The following is a 12513-nucleotide window of genomic DNA, read 5'->3' on the forward strand; positions in this document are numbered from 1 at the left end:
CAAAGATGACTTCACATTCAGTATGGATCCCAACCAGCTGTGCTTGAGCCCAACTCTGATCTTGGTGTGACTTCGTCTTATCCAACGTACATGTACGCTATCAGTAAGGTCAGAATGAGTCCTAAGTGAGAGAAACCCACTACCAAACAAGTCAAGTACATGTGTGCCCGGATACAGAATATAAATAGAACAAATTATGAGAGACTTATTTATTAATGGATATATTTGGGTTTCCAAAAGACTGCATGCAATTTCACAAAAAAAGGAGGTTTGCAAGACGTGAACAGATTAGTATTTCTACTCTTGCAAAGAACTAAAGCTGGGTTTTTCAAAGTCCTCACTGATATTCTGAAAAATGCATAGCAGAAATAATTTGGAAAAAGTTATACAGATAATGAAAGGCCAAAGAGGACCTTTAACGTCTGACTGAGAAATGCTCTGAAATAACACAGTGAAAAAGAATTCTTAAAATAAAGGTAGCATAGTTTTGTCCAGTTACTATTCTATAAGCTTGTTTTATTGGAAAAGATTCCTATTGAAGCTGCAAAATCATCCTTCTAGCAGATGCACCTTCATCTTTCATGACTTCCTGACAAAGCTGTTAGCTGCGACCACACAAAATTCCTATTTTCGCTATTAGTCTAACATTAAAATTCAGAAGAGGAATTCCAATTTCACTTGAAAACAGAAAAAAAAAAAAAAATCCTGTTGCAGATATTTCACCTAAGGAGCTGCCAAAGTTGCTAAAACTCTGCACTGCTGAAACTTTTATTGTACACATTCCTTAATTATTACATTAATATAAGAATTGGCATAATTAGTCATGGTATAAAATGAAAAAAAATGCTATGCAAACAAAAAATATGTTTCATATACAGATTTATCAAAGCAGTCACAGATCTGTCAGGTCTGTGAATTTTGCATTCACTAAAATTATTTGGATTTTTTTTTTTTTTTTTTTTTTTTTTTTTTTTTTTTTTTTTTTTTTGCGAAAACATATTTGTAAGTTCAGATCCTGGATGTGCTCCTATTTTAGGAGTTGACTTCAGGCAAGTATTTGCCTTGCAACTTTCAAGGCCAGGAAAGGAAGTAATACGAGTGACTTCCTACACAGTGTAAGACACTCAATAATTCTTCCATTGAGCAACGATCTTGTGGTTGAATAAAACTTTATAGTCTAGAATAGCATACAATCTTGAATTCAATTGATAGAAAATCTTCTACTGTCTCTTTTTATATGAATTTTAGCTTCTGTAATAGTTTTGTCTAGATGGGACTTCCAGTTGCTGCATCTTCCTACAACTCTGTGTACTCCTTTACATAGTACTTATCACTACACAACAGAGCAGGGGGTCACTTTTCTATATTGCCTCTGCATTTGCATGAAGATTACAGATGGAAGAAAATGTCTGCAGCAAACCACTCTAGGAGCTGCATTTTCTGATTTAGCATTTAATATTACAGGATGCTTTTTTTCTGTGGCCAGTACCTATTGCATTGTTATTCCCAGCATTGACATCAGAGCATTTTAGTGCACTGGGTTGGATTTGGGCAATCCATCTTTGTAGAACTTCTGAATTTGTGTTGAATTTTATGAACTGTCTGAATCTTTTTTTCATCTGGATATATCTTCACTCTCCTCACATGAAAGGAGATGAGAGTGGTGCCTGCAAATCTGAGGCAGGAGAATGGAATATCAAGACTGACATTTGAATAGCTGAGCCCTAAAATTTTGATGCTAAAAGTGACCAAATGAGAGAAGAAAAGAGAAGAAGACTACAGTAAGCAAAGAAGAAGAGAATAAGGGAGAGGAGAATAAGGCAGGAAACAGCAACAAACACCATAGAAATGGTACAAAAAATAGTATATTTGGAGAAGGAGGTGATGGTTGTGATAGGAACATTATTTTTCTGGGGCAAAAATTACTGAGATACAGGGAGAGAAGTCAAAACTTCATATTTCACAGTTCAAGCCCTGAATACTGAGTTTCATGAAAAAGACTGAAATACTGAAAGAGCTTTGTCCCAAACTCTAAACACTGCTTGAAGAGTGAAATTTTTTTTTTCAAACATTGACTTAGAAGAGGTACATACTGTTGTCAGGCTTGAAAATGTTCTGTGGGTAGGAGAGAGAAAGAAGCAGAAGGAATTGGAAAATAACTTAGCATAGAGAAAACATAATTCCTACACAATCCTCCTAAAAGTCAGGAGTCTCCTTTTCATACACGAGCCATCCTGTTGGGTTTTCCGTATGTGGATGACAGAGCCATACAGAAGTTAAGATCCATAAACTTATATCCCCAATGTCTCTTCCAAGGGGATGCTATGAGCCGCCCCACTCCCCCTCTTTGGGCTATGTGCCCAAAGCAACACATGCTGTTGGAAAGCACTCAGCCAGTTCTGTGGTACCTTCAGACCCATCCTTGCCTTCCAGAAGGTCATTACTCCCCAGGCTACTGGCTGGGAATTCAGACAATACTGGGGCTACTGCTCCAGTGCACCACCACAGAAATAGCAGAACACTGGGAGGAAAGAGGTGGAAAGGTTGGCTGAAATGCATTAGACATCCCAAAGAATTAGAGTTAAAGAGAGCAGAATGCATTTAGTTTCACATGGCTTTTTAAAGGGGGGAAAAAAAAGAAAAGGAAAAAAAAAAAAAAAAAAAAAAAGGGGGGGGGGGTGGAAATAATGGAAAATTTGGCATTTGTCTTTCCAAATCATGTTATAAGATTCCACAGAGGAGTTGATACTTCATGCCTTCTCTTCAGATCAGCAGGACAACTGTGTAGGGATATACTGCAGCCACAAACCTCAGTTCACAGCTGGACTAAAGTTATTAAATGTATCAATACTGGAGTGATACAAGCTTTAAAAAGCATTGCAAGTATTTTTAGCACTAAACAGCCCTAGACCCTGCTTTGATTCAGACTTGGATAATTCAGAACTGGCTAGGTGGACCTGTGCCATATTAATGACCATAAAAAAATTTGACTTTTTGGGTTGAGAAGCATTATGATAAATTTCAGCTTAACAGTTCAAAGCATTTTTCTGAAATATCTTTAAGAGCAGACTAAGACTGGAATTGGTTTTCCTCATCATGTTGCTATCCCAACGCTGTAATACAGGCATACACAGAGTGATTGTAGACTTGCTAGGTAAGTAGATCCTTCTAACTTTTGTTTTAATGTCATCACATTTCTATAGCTCTTTAGCAGATGTCTTATGTCCTTTTTTTTTTTTTTTTTTTTTTTTTTTTTTTTTTCCTACCAACTTTTGGTTTCCGTAGCTTCTATTGGATCAAAGCTTTTCTGGCAATGACAAAACCAGCCCTTGTGTATCTCCCACCCTCTTCTGAACATCAGTGACTTTTCTTTTAAAGGAAAACTGATTTCAAATGCACATCTACTGCATGAGAAACCTCATGAAAAAGTGAGTAGTTTAAAATTTGTGTGCTAATATCATCCATATAATGAGGACAGAGAGAAATTACGAGCCATTAATCAGGAAACTGTAGAGAAGAAAGGATGTCTTTAAGGGTGGCAAATTACATAAAAGCTTGCAAAACCTGTAAATACAACACAAATCTTAATTCAAGGAGAAGAAAAGGGCAGCAAAAGGGCTATGAGCAGCAACAATAGAACCACTTTGTTTCCAAGTTCATTAACCACTTAAAGATGATAGTATCTACTCTATAAACTGTTGCTTGTTTTGAAGTAACCAGATAATCAAGTTTTCTCTGAGACTAGCTAACTAGAAGCTGCTAAGGAATGGTCATCCATTAAAAATGACCAAACTTCAGACATTACAATACTTCACATATCTAAAATAAAAGAGCTTCCCTGAGGGGAATTTAAGCCTCAGCATGAAGACTTGTGAGTTCTGTCACATTTCCTCCAATAATTTAGCTTTGTACTGACTTCCTATTACAAAAGCTTTCATTGCTTTAGAACCCCACTGTTATCACTAAAAATAGATGTGTGTCTATTAATCTCTTGTTTACTGAGACAAAACTCATCTTAAAAACCCTTAAATGAAGAAGATTCATCCTATCAATGGGTTTCTTCTCTGAATCCCCAAGTCTTTTCATTACTTATGACACAGCTCAACTTTGCTCTGATTTTCTAGTGAGCATCAATATTGATGTTGCTTCTTTCAGCACATCAGCGAGCTACAAAAGCAGCACGTTGCTGGAATCTTTGGGGGCCTCTGCTGGGACTTCCAGAGGCTGTTATCTGATGAAGAAATGTACTGAAGCAGCGATTCCAGTATCTTTTCATTCTAACCAGACATCTGAGCATCTGGCACAGGGAGGACTGCCAGATGGGATTGCAAGAAGGTAGTGAAATGGGGATAAAGGTACAGAAGAAACTGCTTTAGGACTCCTGCATGATTACTTAGCTAGTGACTCCATCAGCATGATTATTCCTCACCAGGGATTGTCACTGCTTTGACAGCAGCAGCCTGGCTCATGTTTAGGTTAGGCAAATAGAGCTTGTTCTCAAATAAAATTAGGATAATAGTTGTTTGTTCTGTCACGGAAATAAAACTATTTTAAATGCAGCAGAATTTTGAGGTTTTGTGGTGTTTTTTGGTTGGTTTTCTTGCTTGTTTGTTTGTTTTTGGTTTTGTTTTTGTTTTTTCCCCTGAATAGTTCCAGCTACAAACCAGAGGCAAGTCAGGGAGGATGGAGGCTGCAGGAGTGAGGCAGCCTTGCTGGGATGAGAGGATGGAGAGAGAACAGTCACCCCAGCAGAGAAGGCTGGTTGGCACCAGTGATTTGCCAGTTGCTCATCTTCTTCATGCACACACATATTCCCTCTGACCATAAAGGGGCACGAAAAGCAACTGATACTGAACAGCACCACCTGAGTATGAACAACACCCAAGCTGCATGGAAAAAATTGAAAATATTTAATGTTCAGTTGGACTTCTACTCAGAGATGAAAATAATGAGAAAACAGTTCCAGGCTTCTAAGGAGTCATGTGGAAAACATGGGAAAGTCAAAAGCATATTCAGAAACATCCATGGACACAAAGGCTTCCCCCTGTGAGAGGGTGAACTTGGACACTAAAGCACAGATGAGAAGGCACAGCTCAAAAAAGGCATAGTTTAACAATGACACGGTTAACAATGGCTTTCTGTGCAAATTAGTAACTGAGGCTATTTATTGGTTTCTCACAGTGAGTTGGCTGAGCTGCTGAAAGGAAAGGAGCCAAAAGCCCCACCTCAGAAAGTCTCTCACAGGCAGAGCAGGGGACAGTCTGCTCCCAAGACCCAACCAGTAGTGCAGATCATGGACAGCCTTGTTGTCCTAAGCTCAGGTGCTGGTAGAACAGAAGAACTCAGGTAAAACTTTAGCAGAAGTCAGGAGGAAGAGACAGTGCTCAGACAACCCCAGTGAGCATTAGTGTTCATGGGGTGGTGCTGACCAGAACATGCCAGTGACCTGGTACAACTAATCATGCAGCTGCCTAAGAGCTTTACTGCTACCTCTTAGAGTAACATGTGCAGAAGAACAGAAATTGTTTTGAAATGTAGCTTCATACTGTTTTAACTCTGAGGTAACTTGGTCTGTGATCGAGGACTCAGACTGCAGCCAAAAGCTTTGTGCTTTATTCCAAAGCTATCTCAGGAGGGTTATGTGATTCATCTAACTTCTCTGTTAGGGAATTTTTCCACCTCTGAAAAAGGAGTGATGATACTTTTCAGTCACATTGGGACAGCCTGCTAGGTTCAGTGATGCATGCAGAGGATAAAGAGATTTTCCACTTACTCAGTTGGCAGTGAAACAGACTGAAATAAACCAGGAGTGATGGATACCTTCATCAAGAGATTTTGCAGCAGAAAGTACGAGCAAAGAAAATATTCCTTTTTAGCAGCGAGCGCACTAAAGCAGAAATAAAAGCTATGATTTCCATTTGGCTTTAAACATAAAAAGAAAGTAAAAGAGCAGGATATGGGAAAGAAGATAATGGGATAATGAACAGCAATGCCTGGGAAATGTTTGGAAATTGCACAGTTTCAAAACAAGAGTGGTATAACCGTTGATGTTAAATTGGTTATAAATTGAGCATGATTGGCTCAGCTTTTATCAGCAAGTTCCAAACTTCAGCTAAATGAACATAAACAAGAGATTAAGCTCTTCCACTCTGTAAGTGTTTAGAGAAACAGGTGGAGACTGCCCCTGCACGGACATGGACTAACTCCCCAGTGTGTGCTCGACTGAGGTTACTCAGGGCTGCCTTTTCTACCTCCAAGGAATGTGGGATGATTCATTTGTCAATGTTGACACACTGAGCCAAAAACAGTGTTAAATATTCTTCATCACAGTTTCTGGTGATGCCAGAGTATAAAGATAATTGTTCTTGAGCAGATCTCAAGACAACAAGTTTGTAAATCCAAGAGAAGTTTGCTAATTACAATCTACATCTCCTAATACCACGGAATAATAGGAATACAAATCTGGTAGGAGCATAAGTCTTTTGTCCCTTTTTTGTCCTTGTTTTCAGGCACTTGATCAATGATCACAGAATGCAGATCCGTGTTTTTCAGAAAATATGAAGAGACAATTAGGGGGTTGCTTCTTTGCAGTTACCCTTTGCATGTCCACACAGAACAGGCTGTGATGGGCAGGAGTCTGCTCCAGTGTCAGTGTTGGGATGGGACACTCGCAAGCCCGTGGTGTGTATGGGGGAGTGGAGTGATCTGTCTGTCCCTGCCCATGAGCAGAGCTTCTGCTGGCAGGGAGGTGTGTTGATCACAGAAGAGTCAGCTGCCTGAGAGTGTGCAAAAGTGGGACCGGTACATCATCACACCAATTGCATGCTCAATTCAGTTGAATCAGAATCAGCAGGCAAGTTCATCTCAGTATATCAGCAGCTTTAAAATCATCATCACTTCCCTCTGTCCCTCCCACCCCAGCAGCCCAATGCAGCCAAGGAAGCGGTGCCTCTGTGTAGCACACAGCTGATCTGGATGCAGGAGACATCAAGGAAGAGGAAGTTCACCAACATTATGTCACATGACAACTGATTTTTGTGTTTGCAGCTTACACTCTATTTTCATATGCAGTGTGGCCATTTCTGGGAGTGCTAAGGCTCCCCTCTTCCCACTAACAGGAACCTGCTGTGACCAGGGCCAGCCTCATCAGGCTGCCAGGCGTCTCACCAGTGGCAGGCTCACCACTATAGCAGAGCACAGCCTGTCCCACATGCATAAAACCATTGTTTTTAAAAGGCCTTAGCACATGTCTCAGTTTACACCCCTCTCAAGTTCACTGGAAGACAGAGGGGTGTAAATCACCTGGGGTGCAATGTCAGTAATATGGATTAAGCTGTGCCTGCTTATTCCAAGGCTAGATTTGGCACTTGATGCAGGGAGGTGGTCATGGTGAGTGCTGACAGCTATGCCATGGAAATGGAACTGGGAAGGACTGCTCTCCAGGCAAATTGGCTTTTTTCTCATTCAACCGTTCATGATAAAGGGGGCCCAAATAATGCCACCTCATAGCTTAGAAAGAGATTATAATAGCAAGGATGATCACTGTCTTTTGTCAACAGGAGAGTGAACTTGCATTTCTAAGCTGTTAAAAGAACCATTCACTTCCTTTGCAAAATATTTTTTTTTCAAATATAAAGAAGCTGAAGTTCTAAGAAAGCCTATAGGCTAAAACATTCTAAGTAAAATTAAACATCCTAAAATGCGATGCATTATAGGGCTACTATGAAACTCAGCTGCACATTTCTGTAAGAATAAGGTCAAATACTTAATGTTTCTTCCTCTGAGAGAAATTGTGGCTCTCTAACCAAATCTGGTCATCGTAACCAACATGGTGGCTGGCCTGGTATGTTTTGGAGCATGCTCTGCGACTGCAAAGTGTACTTTTGCTGATAGAGGATGATGGAAACAGATGAGCGCAGTGCAGTGTCTTTACATGGCAAGTATCCAAGGGTCTGGCCTCTGCCCTGGCAGTGGTGCTAGGCAGGAGGCATGAAAGCTACTGCAGCCAAAGGGCAGCTCAGTATAGGATATATAAATGAGCTTTAAATACTCCATCTTTTCAGGCACTGGCTTGTGACCAAGTCAAACGGCAACCCCAAAACCCTGAGTTTCCTACAAGGTTAAGAAAATTTTGCCTCTCAGAGGTGAATCGCCTTTGAGACTGGTGCCAAAGATGGTCTCCAGCAAAGATTAGCAGTGGCTGCAGCTCAGGTGAAACCTGTTACCCAGCTCTTGGCTCCAGTGGAGCTACAAAAGCAGGAGATCAATCAGCTACATCTCGCTATTTTGGCAATATCTGCTCTCCTATTGGGATTTTAATTGCAAGTTTAGTGTCTGACTTAGAAAAAAATATTACAGCTGGATGTTCAACCCTGATCTGACAACTCCAGGAACATTTCTGAGACAGTGCTTAAGCATTTATAACCCTGGTTGAACAGAGTATTTGGGCTACAAAATCCAAATCTGTGTCAAAGCTGCCAGGGAAGTCGAAATGAAGGATTTTGGACTGGACTCTTCTCAGATTAATCCCAAAACAAACTGAATTGTTTTGAAACAATTGTAGCAGATACAAACAAACTGAAACATCTGTAGCAGATATCTTCTCTCCAAAAGTAAAAGAGTAATTTAAGCATGCTTATTATTAGTTACTGTAAAACCTATTTTAAAAGTCCTTCTTTAAATAGATTTATAGACATCTTTCAGATGCAAATTTCCTCTTGAACAAAACTCCTTAGGCTAGACTTCCCAACTCATACTCCAGCAAAGCAAACAGTTGTGTAGCTACAAATTCCCATTCACTTAAGAAGGTGTGAAATAAGGTATCACTGTGAAGTGCATGACACTACCTGGACTCTTAGTTTTGCCTAATTTTGTATGAGAGATGCCTTCCTTAGATGAAACCAGTTGTATTTAAACTATTTGGAACATTATTTGCCTGAAAACTACAAGCAAGACAGACCTAAACTATAGGAAAGCACATAGCTTTTAATTTGCATTGGACTGCTTGATCTTTAAATTAATATGCTTATAAGCACAGTTTTGGACAAGAATAACTCTACTGACTCAGGACAAACCTCATACCACTGCACAGATCCTATTTCTTCATGTTGGAAAGGCCTTATCATTTCCCCAATTACATTCTTTTGCCAAAATAAACAATATCAGGAAGAAAGGAGGCAGCAATCCAAAAAATGGTGAACATATTACTGTGTATTTTTTCAGGCTGTGACACCGTGTACCTAATTTCTAAAGTCATTTTAGCTCATTGACTTGTTTTTACTAACTTGGGTGAAAAGAATTTTATGGTAGATACATAATACTTTATGAATTTTACTTTAAATGAATACTCCTTGTTATTTTTTTTCCATCTTTGCAATAATTGCATATTGCAATATTTGCAATATTACATCAATTTGCAATATTGACTTGCTGGCAGCGTGCCTACCCCTGGCATACCAGCTATATTCAGACTTTTCAGTACACTATACATTTTTCAATCTGCAGATCTCAGTGCTCACTCCATGGTATTTCAGCGTGTTTGTGTTTATACCACTTCTACCTGCACATCACGGTTCCACAGCCACAGCAGCAGATGTGAAAATCTATAGGACATCAATACCTCCATGTTCAGTAATATCACTTTGGCAAGTACTTTGGGATATATTACCACAATATCCTAATTTTAGCGGGGAAGTACTTAGCACAATCCCATAAGGTTTCAAGGCAAACCTGAAAATTCACCAGATGTCAGGTTATCCCCCCGCTCCAAGAAAACTGCTTTCCTCCGGTGACATTGTTCAGTCACTTCTTACAATCATAAATGGTGAATTTTGAGTTGAAGAATTCTTAAAAGGAAGGAACGGCTCAAGAATGATGCAAATCTTAGCTGAATAATACTGTTGAGAATTTTCTGGTTTGTTTTGGTGTAGTTTATTTAGTCTAAAATTAATCAATACGCTGACAAGGTGAATGCATTACTATTCAGAGAAAACACATTTTTTATTGATCAGAGAAACCACTTGTACATTTCTTGTAAACTTGAGAGCTCAAACCCAGAAAGGAGCTCTTTAAAACACCAGACTTACATTCTGCCAAGAGAAAAAAAATGCCCACCAGCAGCTCAACACGAGCAGTTTTCACATCTGCCCTTGAAATTCAGGAGAGCGTATTCTGGGGACTGTGCCTTCAAAACTTTACAGAGAAATAGAAGTCCTTCTTTCATATGGAATCACAGAATAATTTAGGTTGGAAAAGACCTCTAATATCATTGAGCCCAGTCATTAAACCAACACTGCCAAATCCATCACTGAACCATGTCCCTAAGTGCCATGTTTACAGATCTTCTAAGTATCTCCAGGGATGGTGACTCAACCCATTTCCTGAGCAGACTCTTCCAATGGCAGACAATTCTTCTCGTGCAGAGAGTTTTCCTAATATCCAATCTAAACCTCCCCTGGTGCCATTTGAGGTCATTTCCTCTTGTCCTGATGCTTGTTACTCAGAAGAGACCAACCCCCACCTCACTACAGCCTGCTCTTAGAGAGCAACAAGGTCACCTCTGAGCCTTCTCTTCTCCAGGCTTCTCCCTGCGTCCTCTCCAGAACAATTCTAGTTCCCTCAGATATTCCTCATAGGACTTAAGCTCCAGACCTTTCACCAGCTTTGTTGCCTTTCTCTGAGCATGCTCCGGCACCTCAATGTCCTTCTTGTAGCAAGAATCTGGGGAATCAAATTCTTTTCTTGGCATATAATTTGCCCATGAAAGCCATGCACTAATATTAATGGGAACTCTGCATATTTAGCACATCTTCAAACCAAGATTGTACATAAAATAGCAAGGTATTGATTTTCTTCTAGGATGAAAAATGCTAAAATATTTTTTATGCAGCATTCCAATACACATCTCTCAGTTTTTCTCATCTTGCCACTGCTAATATATCAGCTCAACTCAATCATTAAAAATCATCAGTGGCCTTTTCTCACACTAAGATTTTCACTTCCAACCTCTGATAACAACTGTCTTGATGGTCTTCAAAGACATCTGAAAAACAGATCAAAATAGAAAGACCTGCAAATAAAGAAACAAGGAATACTGCTCCTTCTGCTGCAACTGAGTGCACATTGTGTATATGTTGTTGTGTATATTCAAACATAATTTCCCACAAAATTTGGAACATCAGTCCCTCACACGATTTCATGTGTAAAAGGCAGAGTACACAACAGCGCCAGTTTAAGAGAAAGTCTGCAGCAAAACATCTTTTTTTTTGGTTACAAAAATGTCAGTACATACTCTGAAGTCCAATGCTGGTACTTCTTTTAAACCAAACTATGAAGGTGCTCTTCTTTTCTACACCAAGGCAGAGGCAACTTTCTTGCAGCTTGTTTTTTTTCATTTCAAAAATTAATTACTAAGTTAAAGTGCTATATTAGTACTGAACAAAGTTTTGTCATAAAATGAAAAATCTCATTATTTACAATAAAAGAAATTACTAAATGCAGACAATCATCTTGAGACTAAATCAATTGAAACAAATAAAAATAAATTAATTTAAAATTAATAGAAAATATGCTAAAAACAAAAAAAGGACCTCACAAATCATGTGTTTGAAGAAAGTTTTACATACTGTAGCTAAATTTTATGAAACATATATTACTTCTCCTTGAGAAAATGTTATTGCTGTCTGTTGCTAAAAACTGTGAGTAGATAACCTCAACGCCAAATGGTGGAGAATTTAAGCCATTTTATTTTTATTTTCTTAATACATGGAGGAAGTAATATAAAAGGTTTAGGGAAGTTGAGAGCATTTCAGCTTCTTGCCATTAGAAATCATCCATTCTCCTACCTTGACCTCTAGGTGGCACAAAAGAACCTAAACTGAGCAGGTTTTTCTGATTTTTCAGGTAATGTTATGCCCTCCCAATCAGACTCCACAAGTCACCAATTCCAACATCACAAAACACACATCTATTAACCTGCATTAAATAAAATGTCCAAACAAGTACTAAAGTAACTGTAACTTCATTTTACTGCTTTTAATAGTGCATTGAGAGATAATAAATTGATTCTCCACTGTACCTCTAATTTCCTTTCACCTTCAGCTTACGATAGCTAAAAGGAACAATAGGTTTACTAGAAATAAAGTTAATGCTCACATTTAGTTTAATGTAAGGACTACTACAGCATTAAAAATACATACCATAAGAACCAACTTGCCACAATAATCCAGCAGAAAAAAATAGTAATGAGCAAAATACTCATTTACTTCTTATTTTAGGTAAGAGTATGTAGAAAATTAAAGGGTCAGTGACATCACAGCCAATCAATATTTACTGCAGAAGTAACTAGAAATGCTGCTTTTTCACTTTGGTGAAGTAGCTGTTGGTATGGAGATCAGCATGTTCTATGTGATTCTATATGACCAGAGAGAATTTTTATATCAACCACCTAGGATGCACAGTACATGAAGGACCCCAGCAGCCCTCAGCCTCTGCACACAAGAATGGCACCACAAA

General features: G+C 38.9%; 1 protein-coding gene across 2 annotated transcripts in view; it reads right to left on the reverse strand.

Annotated features, from left to right (window-relative positions):
• Positions 1–12513, reverse strand: part of PIEZO2 (piezo type mechanosensitive ion channel component 2) — a 291112-nt gene that overhangs the window by 106551 nt on the left and 172048 nt on the right. The window lies entirely within an intron of this gene.

This window comes from Hirundo rustica, chromosome 1 (genome assembly GCF_015227805.2).
Source record: "Hirundo rustica isolate bHirRus1 chromosome 1, bHirRus1.pri.v3, whole genome shotgun sequence".
In the NCBI taxonomy this organism is placed as follows: domain Eukaryota; kingdom Metazoa; phylum Chordata; class Aves; order Passeriformes; family Hirundinidae; genus Hirundo; species Hirundo rustica.